The sequence below is a fragment of the Lathyrus oleraceus genome, chromosome 3 (assembly GCF_024323335.1).
Source record: "Lathyrus oleraceus cultivar Zhongwan6 chromosome 3, CAAS_Psat_ZW6_1.0, whole genome shotgun sequence".
Lineage (NCBI taxonomy): Eukaryota > Viridiplantae > Streptophyta > Magnoliopsida > Fabales > Fabaceae > Lathyrus > Lathyrus oleraceus.
The window spans coordinates 320,635,943-320,656,339 of NC_066581.1; positions in this window are offsets into that span (position 1 = coordinate 320,635,943).

Below are 20,397 nucleotides of genomic sequence, written 5' to 3' on the forward strand. Positions count from 1 at the left end.
GTTTTGTAGGTATGCTTAAAGACCACTACAAATCAGTGGTATCTTGATAGTGGTTGTTCTAAGCATATGACAAGAGATATCAACAAATTTTAAAATCTAGTGCTTAAGACCAAGGGATATGTCACTTATGGTGACAATAATAAATGAAAGATTCTTGGCATATGAAAAGTTGGAGCACCACTATTCACATCCATTGAAGATGTCCTTTATGTTGAAGGACTAAAGCACAATCTTCTTAGTATAAGCCAACTTTGCGAGAAAGGCTTCAAGATCAAGTTCACTAAGGATGAATGCTTGATTGAAGACAAAACCACTCATGAGGTAAAACTCAAAGGTAAGAGAATTAATAATATTTTTATGATTTCCCTTGATGACGCATCTTTGAAAGTAAAATGTCTTATGGTAAACAACAATGACTCGTGGATATGGCATAAAAGAATTGCTCATATTTATATACATTATTTAAATAAAGTCGTCAGGCATTATCTTGTCATTAATTTACCTAAGATAAAGTTTGTCAAAGGTAAATTGTCCGATGCTTGTCAAAAGAGAAAACATACCAAATCAACTTTCAAACCTAAGAATGTGGTGTCCACCTCAAGGCCACTACAATTGTTGCACATGAAATTATTTGGTCCTTAAAGAACAAGAAGCTTCAGAGGTAATGTATATGCATTAGTTATTGTTGATGATTTCTCTAGATTTTCTTGGACATTCTTTCTAGTGCAGAAAAGTGATGCATTCAAGGCTTCAAGAAGTATGCAAAGCAAATTCAAAATGAGAAATCACTAAAAATTGCCTCCATAAGAAGCGATCATGGCAGAAAGTTCCAAAATGCTTCTTTTGAATAATTTTGTGAAGAACACGTAATCTTTCATAACTTTTCAACACCAAGGACTCCTCAACAGGATGGAGTGGTGGAAAGAAAGAATAAGTCTCTAGTAGAACTTGCAAGAACGATACTTAGTGATTCAAATCTTCCAAAATATTTTTGGGTGGATGCGGTAAGCACAACATGTTATGTAAGTAATAGAGTTATTATTATACCTATCTTGAAAAAGACCCCATATGAACTCTTCAAGGGAAGAAAACCAAACATTTCTATTTTTCATACATTTGGATGTAAATGCTTTGTATTAAATAACAACAAAGATAATCTCGGTAAGTTTGATGAAAAATCGGATGAAGGTATTTTTCTTGGATATTCTCTCTCTAGTAAAGCATATAGAATATATAATAAAAGAAATCTAACTATTGAAGAATCTATGCATGTTTACTTTGATGAAACTAACCCCTCTAAGGAGGATATTATTTTGTGTGATGATGATGATTTTTTAGAAGCTCCTAAGGACGATACTTCAAATGTCAACAATGATAATCAACCGGAACATCAAGAAGAACCAACTAAACAAGTTATTGATCTACCTAAGGAATGGAGAACCCATCAGGATCATCCGATTGATAAGGTCATTGGTGATATAAGTCAAGGCATTGCAACAAGATTAAATCTCAAAGATGCATGCTCTAATATGGCGTTTGTCTCCCAAATCGAACCTTCCAAGATTGATGAAGCCTTAGAAGACGATCAATGGATACCTGCAGTGCAAGAAGAGTTAAACCAATTCGAAAGGAATCAAGTTTGGGAACTTGTCCCTAGGCCAAGTGGTAAACACATCATAGGTACCATATGGGTATTTAAGAACAAGCTTGATGAGAATGGTATAACTGTTCGAAACAAAGCAAGGTTGGTGGCTCAAGGGTAAAATCAATAAGAAAGGATCGACTTTGAAGAAACATTCGCTTCGGTTGCAAGGTTAGAAGCTATTCGTTTATTACTTACTTATGCATGTTCATTAAATTTTAAGTTATACCAAATGGACGTCAAAAGCGTCTTCTTAAATGGCTACATCAATGAAGAGTCTATGTCAAACAACCTCCCGGTTTTGAAGACTTCAAGAATCCTTCACATGTATTCAAGTTGAAGAAAGCTCTTTATGACTTAAAATAAGCACCAAGAGCATGGTATGATCAACTTAGCAACTTTCTATGCAAAAAAGGCTTTGAAAAAGGTAAAGTTTAAAAGACCTTGTTTATTAAGAAAATAAAAGGTAACACTTTATTGGTTCAAGTATACGTTGACGACATCATATTCGGTTCAACAAACAAAGATCTTTGTGAGGAATTATCATTGATGCAAGGAGAATTTGAGATGTCCATGATGGGTAAGATGAACTATTTTCTTGGACTTTAAATTAAGCAACTAAAGAATGACATCTTCGTCGACCAATCCAAGTATTGCAAAGAATTGTTGGAAAGATTCGACATGGATAATTGCAAAGCAATGACTACTCCAATGGGATCTAGAACTTATGTCGATCAAGATGAATCTGGTGTTTCAATTGATATCACAAAATATCAAGGTATGATTGGTTCACTACTATATTTGACGAAAAACCGTCCTGACATAATGTTTAGTGTCTGTCTTTGTGCGCGGTTTCAAGCCAATCCAAAGGAATTACATCTTATCGTCGTAAAGAGAATCATGAAGTATCTCAAAGGAACAACGAATGCCGACCTATGATATCCCAAAGTTAGTATATGTGACTTGCTTGGTTATTCTGACTTAGACTATGCAAGATATAAAATAGATCGAAAAAGCACAAGTGAGACATGTCACATCATAGGAAGCTCCCTTGTATCGTGGTCTTGCAAGAAGCAAGCATGTGTGGTTATTAGTATAGCTAAAGCAGAATACATTGATGTAGGAAGTTATTGCACTCAAATACTTTGGATAAAACAACAACTTAGCGACTACAGAGTGAACCTTGGGTGCATTACGCTAAGGTGTGACAATACAAGTGCCATAAATATAACTAAAAATCTAGTCAGGCAGTCACGAACAAAGCATATCGACATCCACCATCATTTTCTCTGTGATCATGTGCTTAAAGGCAATGTTGAAGTTATATTTGTGGATACTCATAATCAACTCACGGATATATTCACAAAGCCGCTAGCAAAAGAACCATTTTACAAAATTTGAAGGGAACTTGGCATATTAGACGAGGTAGATGTATGATTCATCAATCATTGGTTAAAAACTGCCAAGTTGTATTATGTATGATGTGTATGTCTCTTGCATGCTTATCCATTTTTATGTCTTTTCCAAGCCTTTTTGTTAATGACAAAGGGGGAGAAGAAATATGTGTTATCTTGTATTTGTTTCTCTAACAAAAATGCAGCAAGCATCAAATGTCAAAAACTCTCATTCAAGGATCAAAGGGGAGTCTTGAGTTAGAAGTAGCAAATAACATATAATTTTTTAAAGGGTTGTCATCATAAAAAATGGGGAAAATGTGAAAGCAAGCTTCTTAAGTGATTATTTTGATGAAGACAAACTACAAGAATATGCTTGTGTCAAAAAGAATGATCAAGAATCATAACATGAGCTAGTGCATTAAAGTAAAAACTTCAAGTGTTAAAGATCAAGCCTTGGGTGATACCTTGGGTTGATCATGACATTATAAGGTACAAGTCTACATTCTCTCTATGTTGAATATAAGTGCTTAAAAATTCATACTTAATCATGACCTATTGCATTAAAATTGGTTAATTGTTTTAAAATAATTTGTTCACTGCCAATAGCAGTGGTAACCGGTTACCACACTGAAGTGCTATATTTTATGGCCTCTTTTAAAGGGTGTAACCGGTTACCCAAAACATGTAACCTGTTACATGTGCGCGAATTTCAAAATTTTTAAGGCACCAACTCAGGTGTAACCGGTTACACCATATATGGTAACCGGTTACCACCGAACCAGTGGTAGTGTTTCACTTATTTTCTGCTTCAAACGAATTTTTAAAGGAACATATGAATCATGGCAACTATTCATGCATATGTACTTTTTTAGAGAGGTGTTAAGGAACTATATAAACCATGATTTTCAGATTTTGAAAGTCACCTCTTTCATCTACAATTTAAATATTATTTTTGTCTCATTTTCAAAAACCAAGTGTTCTTAACAAAATTTTTGTTGAAACTTCTGCATTAAACCTTCATTACACTTTCACATAGTTTCAACCATATACATCATTGATCACTTATGTTACATATTGAGAATTGTTTTCTTGAAGGAGAAGATCAATCCAAGTGATTGATACATTGCATACAACTTCAAAAACTCTTGTAAAATTTAGAATAATGTTGAAATCCTTGTTGTCCAGAATTGTTGGAAGCAAGAGAGTGATTAAGGGAGGATTGTTCTCTTAAGTCACTTTGTGTATACCATAAGGGGATTATAATTATTTATGTGTTTAGTATCTTGTGTATAGAGGATAGGATTGCTTGTACAAAGTCCAAACAAGATAGTAAAATCTCTTAATGCGTAAGGGGACTGGAGTACCCTCGGATTGTAAGGAGAACTAGGATACATCATTGTGTTCTTTATTTTTTCCATACTTTACCGCATTCATCTCTAAACATTCAATCGAAAAAAAGTTTAAAGTACCTAATTCACCCCCCTCCTAGGTGCATTCCATACTTACATAATTTGATGTATCTTGAGATGTTGGGTATCCCTCCTATTTGGAGTGACTCAAATGAATGTAGATTTGTAGTTCATGTGTGCTTAAATATTTTTTACTATCCAACAAAAAAGAATAGGGTTAACATGTGAAAAATAACAAAAGAAAAGAGGAAAGAAGAATGAAAATTCCAACAAGCACGCCAAACTCCATAACCTAAATTCATCACATACCAGTTCCATGAGAGAGAAGTTTGTGCATAATTTAACCGTTGGACCTTCTTGAAATTTTGGCACAGTGCTCTTCACTAATATGAGTACATTCTGAATGGTAGAGATCATATTATGAGCATTCTAAGTCTGTCTGACGAGTCCATTTGTGAGGTGCAAATTTATTGGTGTTTTAGGGTTGTTTGTCTCTTTTGATTCTTGTTGTATTCCAAGATTTGTTGTAGATCTTAATGATATTTATGTATGCCTCTAACTATTGTTAGATAAAACCTTGCTTGTACCCATTGTTTATTATAGTGGAGATATCAAGTGGCCTACGTGTCCCATGGTTTTTTACTCTTAGTTAACATAGGTTTTTCCATGCTAAAATCATGTTATGTTGTTTGATGTGTTTTGTTAATTGTTGTTGCATTTAGTATTAGGGATAGATTATGTTGTTGAATTATTCTGTTGCATTTGTGATTTCCTCCCAACAAGTGGTATCTAGAGTCGGGGTTTAATTTGTGTAATGGTGAAGATGAGAACATCTAGGATGGTGAGTTTGAATAGATCCAACTATAATGTTTGAAAAGGGAAGATGAAATATTTTCTTTATGTTAATGGCTTTCACTAGCCGGTTTTCTCTAGTGAAAAACCCGATGGAAAGAGTGATGAAGAATGTGTTTTGTTGAATAGACAAGTTTGTGGTTACATTCGTCAATGGGTGGATGATAATGTTTTAAGTCATGTAAGCTTGGTGACTCATGCTCTCTCTCTTTGGACCAAATTTGAGGATCTGTATGCAAGAAATATGGGGAATAATAAGTTGTTCTTGTTCAAGCAATTGATGTCATTGAGGTATAGTGATGGTTCACCAATGATCGACCACTTGAACACTTTATAAGGGATTTGAAATCATTTGTCAGTGATGAATCTTACTTGTGATAATGAAATTCAATGTTTGTGGCTTCTTGGTACTTTTCCTAATTCATGGGAGACTTTTAGGACATCCTTGTCTAACTCTAATTCGAATGGTATCATCTCGATGGACTTGGCTAAAAGTAGTATGTTGAATGAGGAGTTGAGGCGTAAGTCACAAGGTTCTTCTTCATATTCCAAGGTGTTGGTTATCGAATCGAGGGGAGGACATCAAAATAGAGGTTCAAGTAATCGTGGGACATTATGTGTTAAATCACAAGGAGACTCTAATAGATTCTTTAATATTGAATGTTATCATTATGAGGAAAAGAGACACATAAAAAGGGTATTTCCAGATGTTGAAAAGGGAAAACAAGAAGAAGAGCTACAACAACAACAAAAAAGAAGGTAACAATAGTGAATATGTTATTATTGTTGATGATTTCTTTGTTGTTTGTGATAGTTGTGTAGAGAATGTCAATCTATCATGTGATGAGATGGATTGGGTGGTTGATAGTGATGCTTCTACTTATGCAACCTCAAGACGTGATCTTTTTCAACTTATAAGATTGGTGACTTTAGAGTTGTTCATATGGGAAATAACGGGTAAACTAATGTCATCAGAATATGAGATATTTGTGTCAAAACTAGCAATGAGACTACTCTAGTTCTCAAAGGCGTGAAACAAATTCCAGAACTCCGAGTTAATGTTTTATATGTTGGAAAGTTGGATAATGAAGGATATGATAATTCTTTTTTGGCCAATGAATAGAAGTTAAATAAGGCTCAATGGTGGTTGCTAAAGGAAAAAGGAATTCAAACTTGTATATCGTCCAACTTGGGGATTCAAAGTGTGCTACATCAACACTTGTGATAATGATAGCTCATATGAATTATGGCACAAGCGTTTGGATCATATGAGTGAAAAATGTATGAGAATTATGGCAAAGAAGAATGTGTTGTATGGTGTTTCCGATGCAAAGTTGATAAATTGTTCGCATTGTTTGGCGGGTAAGCAAAGACGAGTTTCCTTTATGTCATCCGAACCAAAGAGGAAATCGGAAGTGTTGGGTTTAGTACATTCTAATGTGTGTGGTCCGATGAAGACACGGTCACTTGGTGGTGTATATTAATTTATGACTTTAATTGATTATTATTATAAAAAAACATGGGCTTATACCTTGAAGACGAAATATCAACTGTTAGATACCTTCAAGCCATTTCAAGTATCGATTGAAAGAGAAACGGGGAAAAAGCTCAAGTGTATCTAAACTGATAACCGGGGAGAGTATGTTGGACATTTTGACAAGTATTGTCAAGATCAAGGTATACGTCATTAAAAGTCTCCTCCAAGGACACCATAAGTGAATGGGTTAGCCAAAAGAATGAATAGAACTTTGGTGGAAATGGTGAGATGTTTACTTTGTCAATCAAAGTTGTCAAAATACTTTTGGGGAGAAGCATTAAGCACGATTATACATCTTTTAAACCTTACTCCATGTGTTTCATTGAAGTTTGATGTTCCAAATCATATTTGGAGTGGTAAATATGTTTCCTACGACAATCTTTGGGTGTTTGGTTGCATGGCTTATGTGTATATTCTGAAGGATGAGAGATCGAAATTTGATGAGAAGTGGAAGAAATGTGTATTTGTTAGGTATGGACTTGATAAGTTTGGGTATTGATTCTATAATCCGATTCAACGGAAGCTTATTCATAATCGTGATGTCATATTCATGGAGGATTATACCATTGAGGACATCAACAAAGTTGATAATAAAGATCCGATTTTTGAAGACGAAGAAATGGTTAATAGAGACTCAACTAATATTGCTCATACCCCTATCACTTTTGAAGATGTTCCAATTGAAAATCAAGGTATGGATTTGAATGTTGATAATGTTTTAAATCTTAATGATATTGTTGATTTAGGTGCTACATAATACATTGTTGAAAATGAGGTTGATCAAGAGGTTGAAAGTGTTGAGCAACCGATTGCTTCTAATGAGTTGAGGCGGTCTACTCGTGATAAAAGGCCTTCCGTTCGATACCCCTCGAACGAGTATTTTTTTCTTACCGATGTTGGAGAACTTGAAAGATTTGAAGAAGTTTTAGAGGATGAGAACAAAAAAGAGTGGATGGATGCCATGGAGGATGAAATGCAATCACTTCGTGAGAATAATACCTTTGAGTTAGTGAAGTTGCCAAAAGGTAAGAGAGAATTGAAGAATGGATGGGTTTATCGAATTAAGCAAGATGAGTGTACTTCTCAAAGAAGATACAACACTCACTTAGTTGTAAAAGGTTTTAAACAACAAAATGGTGTTGACTTTGGAAAGATTTTTTCTCCGGTTGTGAAGTTGCAATCTATTCGAGTGGTTCTTGAGCTAGCCGCTAGTCTTGATTTGGAAGTAGAGAAAATGGATGTGAAGACGAATTTCCTTCATGGTGATATACATGAAGAAATATACATTGAGCAACCTGATGGATTCCGAAAGAAGGGGAAAGAAGACTATGTTTACAAATTGGTAAAAAGTCTTTATGGTTTGAACATGGGTACAAGATGACCAAGGCCGACCACTGTGTGTTTTTCCGGAATTTCTCCGAAGGTGATTTCATTATTCTTTTGCTTTATGTGGATGATGTGTTAATCGTTGGAAAGGATATTTCAAGAATTAAAGAGTTGAAGAACAATTTGAGTGAATATTTTGCTATGAAGAATTTAGGAGTGGCTCGGAAATTTCTTGCTATTGAAATTGTTCGAGATCGAAGTGAGAAGAAGTTAAAGTTGTCACAAGAAATGTATGTGGAGAAAGTCCTTCATAGTTTTAGTATGGATAAGGCTAAAGCAATAAACATTCCACTTGCTTCTCATTTCAAGCTTAGTCATAAACTATGCCCATCTACGGATAAAGAAAAGTTGCGTATGAAGAACTTTCTGTACTCTTCGGATGTTGGTAGTTTGATGTATGTTATGGTTTATACAAGACCCAATATTGATCATGTCGTGGGAATGTTGAGTCGTTATCTCTCAAATCCTGGAAAAGATCATTCGGAGGCCGTGAAATGGGTGTTGAGATATTTGTGTAGCTTGTCGAATTTGAAGCTAACCTTGGGATGCAAGAAGCTTATGTTGGCTGGGTATGTGGATTTGGATTTATCTGGAAGCTTAGATGATCGAAAAATCTACTTCAGGATATATGGTGACTCTTGCCAGGGGAGCCGTGGCTTGGCAATCAAAGTTGAAAAAGTGTGTTGCACTCTCTACTACCGAAGTTGAGTTTATAGCCTTCATGGAAACATTAGAAGAGTTGTTATGGTTGAGGAAATTTGCTATGGAACTTTGTGTGAAATAAGAAAAGTATGTCTTGTTTTGTGATAATTAAAGTGCCATTCATATATTGAAGAATTCCTCCTTTCACTCGAGGTTGAAGCATATTGATGTTCGTTATTATTAGATTCATGATGCATTACATTTCAAGTTGATGGAGCTTGAGAAGACCCACACTAATGAAAATGGCTCGAATATGTTGACAAAGGTGTTGCCTAGAGGAAAGTTTGAGTTTTGTCACACGGTGGTCAGATTGGGGTTGCCCTCCTATTTGGAGTGGCCCAAATGAATATATACTAGTAGCCCATGTGTGTGTAAGCCTTTTCCATTATCCAACAAAGAGGAATAGGGTTAACATGTGAAAAACAACAAAAGAAAAGAGGAGGGAAGAGTGAATATCCCAGCAGCCACACCAAATCTCGCAGTCCCAATTCAACACATACCAGTTTCATGAGATCGGAGTTTGCACAAAATTCAACTATTGAATTGTCCTAAAATTTTGGCACAGTGTTCGTCACCCATATGAGTATATTATGAACGGTGGAGATCGAATTCTGAGCATTTTAAGTCTGTCTGACGAGTCCATTTGTGAGGTGTAAATTTCTTGTTGTGTTTGGGTTATTTGCCTCTCTTGATTCTTCTTGTATTCCAAGATTGATTATAGATCTTGATGATGTTTATATATGCCTCTAACTAGTGTTAGAGAGAATCTTGGTTATATCCATTTTTGATTATAGTGGAGATATTAAGTGGTCTATGGGTCTTGTGGTTTTTTAATCCTAGTTAACATAGGTTTTTCCACGATAAAACTGTGATGTGTTGTTTTATGTATTTAGTTAATTGTCGTTGCATTTGGTATTAGGGAGAGATTGTGTTGACGAATTATGCCTTTGCACTTGTGATTTCCTCCCAACATGAGAGACATTCACATGAGCCAAGAGCAACCATACCATAAAGAGACACATCACATCTTAACTTAAGACTTTAATGTATTATGTTTATGAGTCATTTTACTTATATATTATTTAACCTCTATTTTTTTAAACAATGTGAAATTTTTAACTCAAACTTGTCTTGACACTTTTTTTGGTAAAATAAAAACAACAAAAACAAAATTTCTACGCACGCGGAAACATATCAAAAAAAAAGAAAAAGAAGTTAAATTTAAATAAAAAACTCATAAAATCATAATTCAACTTGTAATTTTTACAAGGACAAAATTACAACCCCTCATACAATTGCAATTTTTAGGGAGAAAATTGCAAACCCTCCAAGTTACAATTTTGAACGAAAAAATAGGAAACTCTCTCAACAAACTATTTTTGAACAGAAAATAGGAAACTCTTTCAACAAACTATTTTTGAACGAAAAAATAGGAAACCCTCTTAACAAACTATTTTTGAACGGAAAAATAAGAAACCCTCTCAACAAACTATTTTTGAACAGAAAAATAAGAAACCCTTTCTAAACACACAACTATCCAAATCTTCAATACACCCAAAAGACTATATTTTATTGTTGCATAGAAAACTTAAACTAACTATCTCTATTTATATTAATTCTCAAATTTTATTTTCTTCCTACTATCCGATGTGAGATTTGGATGAATATATTACTTGAGTCAACAAATCCTCCCTTCATCCAAAGTCTCACATACTTTCACTTTGTCTTCAACATCATTTTCTAAACGATCATTATAATTATAATGATTAGCCACATTGTAAAATTATTACTCTTCAATCTTTTGTGTTCTTCCTCCCTTGATCAGATTTTTTTGTTACTTTTCCTTTATTGCTTGATCAATTTTTTTTGTGACTCTTCATTCCATCCTTTATCAGAACCTTAGCTCTAATACCAATTATTGAGAAAATAACAACAACAAAAAAATTCTACCCACGCAATAGGATACCCATAAGAAAAGAAAAAGAAGCAAAAATTCAAACAAAAAACTCATAAAATCATAATTCAACTTGTAATTTTACAATGACAAAATTAAAAAACATCTCACACAGTTGCAACTTTTTAAGTAAAAAATTGCAAACCCTCCAAATTACATTTTTGAATGAAAAGATTGTAAATCCTATCTCAATTACGATTTTTTTAGACGGAAAAATTGAAAATCCCCTCTCAATTATAGTTTTTGAACGGAAAAAATTACAAACCCTCTCTCAACTATAATTTATGGACGAAAATATTGCAAACTATCTCAACAAACTATTTTTGAACAAAAAAATAGAAAATCTTCTCAACAAACTATTGTAGAGAAACAAGTGTCAGTTGTGTTGAAAAACAAATGTGAGTTCTAAGTCTCACATTGCTTAGAAAGACGTTGAACATTTTATAAATAAGAGGACACATACACATATTACCTTAATGTTTTGACTAAATATGTGGTATCTCTCTCTCACTTGTTTGGGTGAGTCTTTGACCTTTAAGCGAGTGTTTAACCCAATGCGAATGCTTCTCCCTCATGATGACCCATCAACTTTTACCACATCTTGAGAACTTCAACAAAACACACCGTCAAACATTTCTTGAATTAAAATCTTAAAGTGTTAGATTTATGGATCAACTCACTTATACGTTGCACAACCTCCATTTTTTTCAAATAATTTAGCACTTCAAACTCTCACTTTTATCACAGTATAACTATGGTAGTATTAGAAACTAAAACATTTCATCATGGTCACTTTAAATTAAGGAGACCTTGTGTAGTGTTTTCAGTTTAGCTAAGGTTCAACCGTGACAAAACATATTAAGGTCTTATTTAACTAAGATTTAACTGTGATAATTTTTCGCAAAAATATTTTAAAATTTAAATATCTCAATTCATCATTTCTTGTGTTTGAAGTTGTTTGTTCAACAATTGGTATCAGAGTCTAACTTTTGTTATAAGATTAATTGGTAGTGGAGGTAAGAATGACTTCAAACATTTCTTTTAATAAAAGTCTTTTTTTGAACAAACCTTTGTCATTTCACGGTGAAAGGTATATCATATGGAAAACGAGAATGAGAATCTTTTTAGAAGCTATTGAGCTTGATTTATGGGGTTATATTGTAAATGATCATTTTATTCCCACTCATTTAATAAATAATAAAGTGGTAAACAAACCAAAATATTTTTGGACCACAGATGAAAAGAAAAAGTAAAAAAATAATTTTTAAGTCAAGTACTTGATGATTAGTACTTTAAGCATTATAAAGTACATACATGTTTCTAACTGTAGCACTGCTAAAAAAGTGTGGGACACCCTTGAAATGATCTATGAAGGTTCCCTTGAGGCCAAAAGGGAAATGATGAACACACTAGACCAAGAATTAGAGACACCCAATGATTATGAAGAAAATCCTGAAAAATTAATTCTATATTGTTAAAACTCTTGGCAACATTTTCAAAAATTGTATCTTTAATAAATATCTTAGATTTAAAGACTGGTAATGAAAATCTAACCTAGTATTAAAATCTAGATTACAAATGTTGTTGATAATTTACAAGAAGCTTTAAATGAGTTAAAAATCATCAAGAAGGTTAAAGAATAAGAATCAATTCAAAATGAGATTGAAGAATCTGAAAAGAATCTCGGAAAGGAAAACAACAACTCAAATTCATCTGAAGAGGGAAACATTTTTCTTACAACGAGAAATGAGGATATGATGAGATAAACTTAGCTATTTTATCCTTTCAAAAATTGTATGATTTAACTATAAAGGTTAGCATAGATAATCATGTGTTAGAATAACTATTGTCACGTACACAAATCATGTTACATCTCTAGAATATGAAAATGAGAAAATCATAAATGAAGTAAATCAAATTTGAAGAAACATCTTAAATATTTTTAACATGAAATGTAAAACCCAAGATTCTTTGAAAACTGAAACTGAATATTTGTATAAAACTTTAAGAAAAGTTAACTAAAGAAAGAGACAAACTTGACATAATTTTATCTAACCAAATAGGTACTTATAACAAAGATGGTTTGTGTTATTAACCTGATAGTAATGCTACCTCCTTCAAGAAAATCTCCCTTGCTAAAAAAAACAAATCATACTATTTTCAAATATAAATATTATGGTAGGAATGGTCACATTGATTCATTATGATTTAACAAAATCCATGATTTAAAGTGGTCTCCTAAATTCACTTCATATAACGTGAGCCACATTAAATCCATTAACACAGAAGGACTCAAGAGATTTTGGGTATCAAAAGTTAAAATTAAATATGCTTTTACAAAAATGCTTTGGAGCGTCAAGTTCTAAACGACAAATCAGAAAAATCCGCTCAAAGCATGTATATAAAGAATTATTTAAATCCTTTAAAGAATATACCAAAAAGAAATAATTAAAGAAAGAAATCGAAACGGCTTCTTATACTTGCTAAAAATATATAATAGGGATAATTCTGTATTTGCAGGGCTATGCATGGTCTTCCAAAGTCTAATTCTGGATATACAAATCAACCATGGAGGCACCTATATCCGCTATGGTATCTTAATCACCACCAATACTACTATTGACCGGATTTTCTACTCATTTATTCACCATATTTGATAAGGGGGTTGGATATGTGAATATAAACTTGACTATTTGATGTAAGGGTGGCCTAAGTCAATTTCATTAGGGCCCTACGGTGAGCACCAAGTTTACTTGATAAAAAATTATAATAGGGATAGTTTGTATTTTTATGGATATGCATGGTGTTTTAGGGTTGATGATGGTACCATATCAAGTTCATGTAGAGAGGTGAGTAGCCCAATATCTCTGTGGTTTTTGTGTGAAATTGAATTTCCTCTTTCAACCTCGAGGTTGAGGTATTTTTTGAAATCTATTGGGCTTGGATTCTTAGTCCTAGGGGCAATTATTACACTCCTCTCTGAAGCATGGAAATAGTTACTCCCCTATTCTTTTGGAGGCGTGACTTCCCATTTGAGTGAGCTTACATACCACTAGTGTCTAAGGGCATGCCAAATCCCATGTTTTGTAAGTGGGTGATGGGTGGTTTAACCCAAGTTCAACAGGGGGTGAGTGTTGCCATAATATGTGGGTGTTAAAACCAATAAGTGGCTAAAAAGCCCACTTTGAGAGGTGTGTTGTATTTTCCTATCCTCATTGAACTTTGTATTTTCATATTTAGGCATTTTCCTTCAAAGATTAGTAAACTTATTTTTGTATAGGGCATAATACAATTATACTAGTACACAACTCTCATAAAAATATTCAAAGAGTCTATAAGAAAAGAGGTGGAAAGTTGATTCCCGGAAGATAAAAAAGGGAAGATATTATTTAAGTGTTTAGGTAAGTCATATATTAGAAAATAAAGATGGATGCTCCAATTATTTTTCTAACAAGTACTAAATTATTGTATTAATCCAATCCTTTTATTTTCACTGAGTGTGTGTTCATGTTTTGTTTTCATTAAAAGGAAATGAGGTCAAATACCCAAAAGCACGTGTAAAAATTAATATGAACCAAAATCTAATTTTCAAGTCCAAAAGGTCAAAGAAGGTGAAATTCTCACCTTATAATCGATTAAACCTAAGAGATAATGTTGATCTATGCGTTATGCAAGTATAACCGTTATTTGATTTTGATGATGACAACTAATGACAATTGTCAAGCAGTTGTTAAAGATAATAACTCTATAAGTCAAATGGATTTTGGTTTTGATAACTTTTTTCAAGAGCTCCCTGTAACAATTGACAAAGGGCGAGTTGGTTGCTACTATCCAGTAATCTTTTGATGATGGCATTTGATCAAGTATAAACGTTTATATCTCCTCATTTATATCTCCATATTCTTCCCACATCATTTATATCTCCTAATATAAACATTTTTAAATATAAAAGTTTTTATAAATTAATCACAAATTTCGAATAACACAATTCACCCCCTCCCTCTGCGCCCTTATTATGTTTGGAGTCACTTGGTTAACAAGTGGCATCAGATCCTAACACGTGTTATAAGATTAATCGTTACAAGAGGTAGAATGACTTAAAATAACTCACTAAATAGACCCCATCCTTTAATTGAGAAGGGTTTCTCTTTGTGGAAAGAGAAGATGAGAATCTCCATAATGAGAATGGATTCCTATATTTTAAAGGCTGTTAAAAATTGGAAAGCGTATCGTGGAAAACAAAGATCAAGAAATTTGAACAAAAGAAGAAAATGAAAAGTGAAGCGCAATTTGAAATCTAAAACTATTATCACTACGTCTCTTGGCATTGATGAATTTTTGTGTGTTTCTCACCGCGTGACTGCAAAAGATATATGATACACCCTTCAAGTTACCCATTAAGGTACAATTGAGGTAAAAAGGGATATGATGAACATATTGACCATGAGTACAAGCTTTTTAGAATGGAATTTGAAGAAAACATTCAAGATATGCAAAAACGATTCATTCACATTATGAATCATATGATAACTCAAGGTAAAGTAGTTCAAAATGAGGATTTAGTTATAAAAGTCCTTATATGCCTAAACTAAAGTTGGAAACCAAAAGTCATTGTGGTTTGTGAACCTAGGGACTTGTCTTCCATGTATTTGGCTACTTTGTTTAGAAAATGCATGAACACAATATGGAGCTGAAAAGGCCAGTTGAGGATAAAGAAGTTGAAAAGAAGAAGAAAAACCTAGATCTCAAAGTTGAATAAGAAAAGGTTTAAGATTTGGATGATGATAATACACTATTTTCTATATGGAAAGAAATGGCATATAAAACCAAACTTCCCTTAGAACTTGTTGTTTCTTTTGGATTGGCTGCATTTTGCAAAACAACAACATGGAGAAGTGTTCAAGAGTGCTAAGCTACTTCGAGATGTTTTTATGGTGCAGAAGAGACACATGTTGGACGCGATGTCACAGCATGTGGGTACAACATCTGGGACTTGCTCAATAAGCCAGATTGTTGCATTTTAGGAAGAATTTTCTGTTGAAGATTCAGTTAGATTTTATTGCTTTTATTTAGAAATATGATTATATGATTTATTGGAAAACTATAAAGATCAAATAAAATTTAAATTTTATTTAAATTTAAATTTGAAACAAACCAAATCATATCTTTCCGTTGGAGATATTTATGGAACAAATCTTATCCAACAGATTGTGTAAAGATTCTAGACGAAATTAAATAAAAAATCCAAGGAGAAAAGCCCATAATACTTTTTCTATATAAGGAGCTCAAAAGCTACATTTGAAAACAAGAAATATGTTGAAGATCTTTAGAGTTATAGGGTTTATTTTGAGTCCTTATTATTACTGTATGTACACCACACTATGTTTCAGTAATTTGGGATAGTTGTAGGTTTGTCTAGTTGAGTTGTATTCATCTTTGTGTTTGTTAAATACTGATCACTAGGGTTTAGTGATTGAGAGGGGTTGTCATATTTTAGGGGATACCTAAATAGAAATTTATTGGGCAGTGTTAGGAAGAGGCATTGAACAAAATAGGTCTTTTGTTGCTTGTAAGACTAAATATACTAAACTACTAATAGTGAATTTACTTTCTTGGGTTGGAATCCAACCCTCCAAACGTAGGTGTTGTGTTCTTTATTGATTTTCTGCTCCATCATCCTGTATAATTTAATATGTGTTAATTATGGTGATTCTGGTTTATCTTTTTGAACTAGATATCTAGGACATTGCATTCGACATTCATCCCTTGAGGAACAAAGTTTCAATTGGCATCAGAGCCTAGTTCCCTAGCCTATTGGGTGAGCTCCAAGGAAGATAAAATCTACTCAAATGGACATAATTAATGATGGAGGATTAATCAACAAACCACCTATTTTGGATGGAACCAATTATGACTATTGGAAGGATATGATGATGGTCTTTCTAAAATTCATGGGTAACAAAGCATGGAAGGTTGTGATAAAAGGGTGGAAACATCCAGTGGTTATTTATGAAGATGGAATTACTAGCTTAAAACCAAAAGCTGAGTGGATTGATGCTGAAGATAAGGAAGCTATTAGAAACTCCAAGGATTTGAATGTTATCTTCAATGGTGTGGACAAGAGAATGTTCAAGTTGATTAACACATGTTCATAAGCTTAAGAAGCACGAGAGATTCTCAAAATTGCACATTAAGGCACATCCAAAGTTCATATGTGAAGGTTGCAACTACTTACCACTAACTTTGAGAAACCGATGATTAATGAAGGTGAATCTATATATGAATTCCACATCAGGTTATGTGATATTGCCAACAATTCTTTGCCTTAGGTGAAAAGATGTCTGAAGAAAAGTTGGCAAGAAAATTCTAAGATTATTGCCTAAGAGGTTTGATATGAAACTAATTGCTATTGAAGAAGCTCGAGACTTGAGTAGTATTAAGGTTGATGAACTCATTGGCTCCCTACAAACCTTTGAGATGTCCATAATTGAAAAGTCAGAAAAGAAGAACAAAGGTATAACCTTTGTTTCAAATACTGAAGGAGAACAAAGCGATAAAGAAGAGACACTTTCAGATGCCATAACTTTTCTAGGAAAAAATTTCAACCAATCCTTGAAGAACCTATACAGAAAGTTGAGGTCAAATGTCCAGGACAAGAGGTCAGACATCAGTCCCAAGGAGAAATGTAAAAGTGAAGACAAACCCAATTGGATCAAGAGTACTCAGTGCCTTGAGTGTGAATGCATTAGACATTTTAAAGCAGAACGTCCTACCTTTCTAAAGAAACAGAAAAATGGGCTATCCATCATCTGGTATGATTCTGATAATGAAAGTGAAGGAGAAACTTCCAGCAATTTGATGGTTTATTTAGGAAGATATGAGTCTAAAGGTGAGTCCAGTGATGAGGAAATGACAAATGAAGAGTTAGCAACTACTTACAAACTTTTGCTCACCAAGTGGGAGGAAGCTTGCATGGAAGTGGAAAAATAAAATAAAACTATCAATGGTCTCCTCAAAGAGAATATGAAACAAGCTACTGCTATCACTGATCAAGTAGAAGAAGTTGTCATGTTAAACTCTAAGCTGGAAAACATAACGAAATCTATTCGTATGCTAAACAATGGGTCTGATATGTTAGACAAAATATTGGAAGTCGGGAAAATATCCAAAAACATGAAGGGAGTAGTGTTTGACCCATGGTCCATGAGCAAAAAGGACACAAATCAACCTAAGAAGTTTGCTCCTCCTGAGAACAAAACTGAGTTTCAGATGCTGGAACACATGACCCAATATCCTTCTCGATAGGTGTATCCCTATAATGGAAAGAATATGAACTCTAATAGAAGATGTCATAATTGTAGAAGATATGGGAACATAAGGCCTTACTATTTTAAAATGTATGGTTATCCTTAACCCTACTGTCAACCAGGACCCAAAAGAAAGGGTAAGAAGGCTCAAACAAAGAAATTATGGAAACCCAAGGTTGAAGTCAAAGGCCTCTTAGCTCAAACATCTACTGAAATATCTCAAAAGAATGATTAGTTTCTTGATAGAGGGTGCTCCGATCATATGTCAGGAGAATAGTCTTTCTTTGAAGAAGTCAAACCATTCTCACAAGGATATGTAACTTTTGGAGATGGAAGAAAATGATGGATCAAAGGTATTGGTAAGGTGACCAGGCCATGACTTCCTTGCCTTAATGGTGTGATGTTGGTAGAAGGCCTGATAACTAACTTCATAAACATTAATCAATTGTGTGATCAAGAGCTTAAAGAGAGTTTCAACAATGGTGAATGTATTGTCACCAGCAAAAAGCATGAAAAGGTGATAAAGGGTTCAAGATCCAAAGACAACTGCTACATATGGATATCTGAGTCAACTCCCCGTGAGACATTTAAGGATGAAAAAAAGACTTATGACAAGATATCTAAGGGAAGAACGCCTGGCACGATTCTGGAACATCCAACTCGATATTTTTTCTCTGAAATAAAAAAAAAGTTTGTTGACACTATTGTACCCTTATTTATTCAGGCATTTTCATTTCATCTTGTCAATTTGCATTTTTGACTTTTTTTATATGTTACATTTTATTCATATTTTGATTAATTTATTTTAATTTTTTTAATATCATGTCTTATTTTGATCGCACGCCTTCTTATTACAAAATAAATGATTATTTCTTTTTAATAAGAACTGTCATGTGCATTTGGCTTTTTAATCAAGTTTCTAACTTGCATCTAAGACAAAACAAAAACATTACATGTTAATTCATTCATTATCATGTAATTCATACATCATTATGTCATTCATTATACATACACATGTGTCATAAACCAAAAATACACAAAATGACAAATAAATAAATAAATAGATATAAAATGTCATTCATACATCATACACCTTTTTACACAAAAAGTACACGTGAAAACCAAGAATTGCTAACAAACTTTCAAATACAAACTCTTCCAACCTTCACACAACATGATACATCTCACCATCATCATACCAAGACATACATATAAAATATCTCTATCCAATTTCACTAATCCTCACCCTTTCTCATGGCCTTATGCAGATTGCAAGCAAAGCCACACTCTCCTCACCTCACTCTTTCCCCTCCTTTTTCAACAAACTCTCACACACTTTCCACTATCACACACCTAAATCCCTAACTTATTTAAATACTATAAGAAGGGAGGAGAAGATAAGAAGAATTCATCAACAACTCACTACAAAATCTTCCTAAAACTCTGCTCAAAATCAGAGCAACAATGCACTGAGCAATACACAAAAAATCAACAGATACAAACCACACGAAAATCCTTCATCTCCATAGCCACACCTCTATTCTTCTTATTCCATTCACCAACTCACCTCTTCTTCATAGTTTACATCTCCTCTATTAACCTCTCAATCCTTACCACATCATATTCACTCAACCTATTTAAACCTCAGTAAACTTAATAATTAACACCAATACTTCAAATTTGAAAAAAAAATTGAATCACAACAGAAAATGAAAGAAGTGAAAAATAAGAAGTAAAGTAAAAACGAGCCATCACCATGTCACATCAAAATGGAAAGAGAAACTCTGATTACCGTCGCCTGCGTCCGCCTGACAGAATTGAGCCTCCCTTAGTCGTTTATAAACTGCTGCTCCCTGGCTTATGACTGGTAGCATCTCCTTTCGATTTTAGATTTCATTTGAATTTGTGTTTAGGATTTCTTGCTCTTGTGTTGATTTATTTATGGAGCAAGTAGTAGTCTTTGTTAAAGGTAAGGAGTTATTGGCTGAAACGAGAAGAAAGGTAAGTGAGAGCTGAGTTAATTTTGATTTTCTATTCTTTTTAGAGTGAACTGATAAAGATGAGATTGTGTGTGTGTGTGCGTGTGCGTGCGTGTGTGTGTGCGTGCGTGTGTATGCGTGTACGTGTGTGTGCGCGTGTGCGTGTGCGTGCGTGTGTGTGTGTGAGAGAGAGAGAAGATCTAATTTCTTTTTCTAATTTTCTTTTTGTTTT